The sequence below is a fragment of the Eptesicus fuscus genome, chromosome 7, assembly GCF_027574615.1.
Source record: "Eptesicus fuscus isolate TK198812 chromosome 7, DD_ASM_mEF_20220401, whole genome shotgun sequence".
Taxonomy (NCBI): domain Eukaryota; kingdom Metazoa; phylum Chordata; class Mammalia; order Chiroptera; family Vespertilionidae; genus Eptesicus; species Eptesicus fuscus.
Genome location: NC_072479.1, coordinates 70,681,996 through 70,686,279, shown reverse-complemented (window position 1 = coordinate 70,686,279; position 4,284 = coordinate 70,681,996). Strand labels below are relative to the sequence as shown.

The 4,284-nt window shown below is 38.1% G+C and overlaps 1 non-coding gene across 1 annotated transcript; it reads right to left on the bottom strand.

Moving 5' to 3' along the window:
- Nucleotides 1–704: 704 nt before the first annotated feature.
- On the bottom strand, nt 705–811 carry LOC114231292 (U6 spliceosomal RNA). Its single transcript, XR_003617249.2, has one exon. It is a non-coding gene; the product is annotated as a U6 spliceosomal RNA (small nuclear RNA).
- Between the last annotated feature and the right edge of the window lie 3,473 nt (nt 812–4,284).

Genomic DNA, 4,284 nt, shown 5'->3' with positions numbered 1-4,284 from the left:
ACCCCCTCCCCCTCCCCTGTTATTTGTCTCTAGATATTGTTCATCAAATTAGGTTGATCATTATATGCCACGTATGAGTGAGATCATCAGATATTTATGTTTCTCCAACTGGCTTATTTCGCTTAGCATAATGCTCTCCAGTTCCATCCATGCTGTTGCAAATGGTAAAAGTTCCTTCTTCTTTATAGCGGCGTAGTATTCCATTGTGTAGATGTACCACAGTTTTTTAATCCACTCATCTGCTGATGGGCACTTAGGCTGTTTCCAAATCTTAACTACTGTAAATTGTGGCCCTGACTGGTTTGGCTCAGTGGATAGAGCATCGGCCTGCGGACTGAAGGGTCCCAGGTTCGATTCCAGTCAAGGGCATGTACCTTGGTTGCAGGCACATCCCCAGCGGGGGGTGTGCAGGAGGCAGCTGATCGATGTTTCTCTCTCATCGATGTTTCTAACTCTCTATCCCTCTCCTTTCCTCTCTGTAAAAAATCAATAAAATATATTTTTTAAAAAATTGTGCTGCTATGAACATAGGGATGCATATATCCTTTCTGATTGGTGTTTCTAGTTTCTTGGGATATAGTCCTAGAAGTGGAATTACTGAGTCAAAAGGGAATTCCATTTTTAACTTTTGAGGAAACTCCATACTGTATTCCACAGTGGCTGCACCATTCTGCATTCCCACCAGCAGTGCACGAGGGTTCCTTAAAAATATGGAACGTTTCACGAATTTGCATGTCATCCTTGCGCAGGGGCCATGCTAATCTTCTCTGTATCGTTCCAATTTTAGTATATGTGCTGCCGAAGCGAGCACAAGTACTTAAGTCCTTCAAGATTGTTTGGCCATTCTACATATTTTGCATTTCCATGTATATGTTAGAGCCAATTTGTCAATTTCTATAAAAAAAACTCCTCAGATTTTGATTGGAATTTCATTAACTCTCTGGATCAATTTGGGAATAATGACATCTCACCAATATGAGTTTTTCAACTTACAAGCATGGTTTATCTCTCCATCTGTTTAACATTTCTTTCTCTCAGTAAGGTTTTATATTTTTAATATAGAAGTTTTATATTTTTGCTAAAATTTTCCCTAAATAGTTTTATGCTACTTAAATGCATCTTTGAAATTCCTTTTCTTTTTAATTGTTTAGTGCTAGTATATAGGAAGACAATCTTAGTATATTAATCTTTTATCTGGCAAGCTTGCTAAATTGACTTGCTAATATTAGTAGGTTTTATTATTGTTTTGGTAGAGTGCTTGGGATTTTTTACATATACAATCATGCCATTTGTGAATAAAGACCATTTACTTCTTGTCTAATCTGTGTACTTTCAAATTTTTTTCTCTTGCCTTATTCTCCGGACTAAGAGCTCCAGCAAAATGTTGAGTTTAAGTGCTAAGAATAGACGTCCTTTCCTTGTTCCCAATTTTAGCCTTTGATAGTTAAATATAATCAAAGCTGTATGTTTTCTGCTAATGTGTTTACTATTGATGAGCACTATTTTTTTAATATATTTTATTGATTTTTTTATAGAGAAGAAGGGAGAGGGATAGAGAGTTAAAAACATCCATGAGAGAGAAACATCGATCAGCTGCCTCCTGCGCAACTCCTACTGGGGATGTGCCCGCAACCAAGGTGCATGCCCTTGACTGGAATCGAACCTGGGACCTTTCAGTCTACAGGCCGATGCTCTATCCACTGAGCCAAACCAGTCAGGGCAATGATGAGCGCTATTTTTAATGCTTTTCTTCCAGACATGGAATGGGTTAGCATAAATATTTTCATACATTTTTAAGTAATTTAAACTTGAGACTAACTTCTCACCTTGTCCATTACAAGTCACCCTTAACAGAACTGGCTCTACCTATGAAGAAAAAGTCCATAATGTGGCAGACAGCTGCCTGCTGGGATTCGGAAGCAGTGGCCTCAAAGATTTAGTGAATACGAGGTACTTCAAAGTAGCAAGTAAGGACAGAGTTGGAACTAAAATTATGGAGTACTTTCTCTCAGACCCCGTGTGAGGCTTTTTATGTGTGTCATCTCCACTTCTTTTCTTATCTGTGCAAAGTCAGAACTTTTATTTATTTATTTATTTATTTATTTATTTCTACTAATCCTCACCCAAGGATATTTTTTCCATTGATTTTTTAGAGAGAGTGGAAGGAAGGGAGGGAGGAGAGAGAGAGAGAAACATCAATATGAGAAAGACACTTCAATTGGTTGCCTCCTGCTCTTGCCCGAAAGGGCACGGGATTGAACTTGCAACCCAGGCACGTGCCCTTGACCGGGAATCAAACCTGAGACTCTTCGGTGTGCGGGCCAATGCTCTAAGCATTGAGGACACCAACCAAGGCCAGAATCAGAACTTTTAAATAATTCTACAGACAATCCCCGACTTATGATGGTTCAACTTACAATTTTCAACTTTTACAATGGTGTGAAAGCAACGCATTCAGTAGAAACTGAACTTTGAATATTAATTGTGCAAGTTATTGTAACATATTGAACACATAGGCTACACAGAATGTAATCAGATTTTCTTCTCTCTGTACATCTTTCTCATCTTTCTCAGGCTACAAAAATGCGGTACAATACTCTCTCATGATGGTGGGCATGAGGTGATTTTGCCCAGCTGTAGCTCATGGAAGTGTTCTGAGCATGTTTAAGGTAGGCTGGGCTAGGCTATGAGGTAGGTATTAAATGCATTTTCGACTTACAATATTTTCTATTTATGATGGGTTTATTGGAGCCCCTGTGTTCCTCCATCTTCATCAGGGGAGAATGAAGAGCTCCAAAGCTTTTCTAATCACATCACCCAGAGTGGGCTCCTGGGCTGCCTCTCACTGCTGCTGTAGGGACCCAAACATGATGCTGTAACTGATTCTCCAAGCAAGGGAGGAACAACTGATTTCCTCTCTTGCAGTGATTTTTGACCTGAAAAATGTTTTATTTGTTACCACCATATAATAAGAATGTGTAGTCTCCATAAAGTCCTAATATATAGCTTGTGTATAGAGTCTATTCAGAAGACTCCCCTCCTAAACTAGATGATATATTTCCATTGTATTTCCAAGGGATGCACTTAGGGTCTTTCTGCCCAACCCAATTTTCAGATGAAGAACAGAAGCTTTGGGAGACCACGTGGCCTGCCCAGGCTTACACAGCCAGTTACTGACCAATCCTGGACTGGAACTCGGTGTTCTAAAAACTCACATGACTTGTCATTTTTACCAGGGCTAGCATAACTATTAAACCCACTTACGTCATCGTTAACCAGTCTATCACAGTTTTTCACTGACCAAACTCAAATGTTTCCATTCCAAATATGTTGACACCTAATCTAGTTACTCATAAATTATATTAAATTACATTTTTAGGCACAACCCTCTTGCCTTAAAAAGGACAAAAGATGAAGAAGATACCATGACAAATTTTTGGAAAAAGTTGAAAGGTGTTCATATAGAACAATTGATGTTTTTTGCAAGTTATTGTAACATACTGAACACATAGGCTACACAGAATGTAATCAGATTTTTTTCTCTGTGTACATACCAGGTAAGTGGTTATTCAGGCTGGATGGGGCCATAAAAATGGGTGCTCTAACAAGATACAAGAGTCTCTCATTCAGACTTTTTATCATTTAACTCTCAAAATTCCATTTTTTTTAAAGAGTCACAATGTCTAATCTTTATGTATAATTCAGTCAGTTAGGAAAAAAGAAGAAATCACACTTCTTCATTTGAGAGAGACATTGTTTGGGGATAAAAAATAATAATAATAAAGAAGAAGAAGAAAAGACAACACAAAGAAACAGAAATTGAGAAGCCCTCCCAGGAGTTCAGATTCAGACCGAAGTTAATAAGGCATTTACTGCCACCAAGTGGTTTGCTAAATCCACTTAATTCTGTAACTGCTGTTTCTTACATTCTCCCCAAATATCAATACTTTTTCAAAGCATCTGTTTTCAGTTTAAATGAAAATACCATGAAACCTTAGACAGGGAATGCTGGAAACTTATCCTAAATGGACACACTAACAAGTCCTTAATTGCTGGGTGGGAAAGTGTGGTAAATCTTTATTTGCTTTTTCTAACCTTCTTTTATTGAAACAGACAAGAAACTGGGGTGACGAAAATGCTTTTACTCAACACATGGGAAGGCAGTGTCACTGCTGGTAAACAAAGGGAAAATCCCTTTGGAAACTACAAATGTGTAATGAAAACATTTATATCCTTTGAATGGGGTCTGATTTCTAGTACGTGTTGTTTTTACGAAACACATGG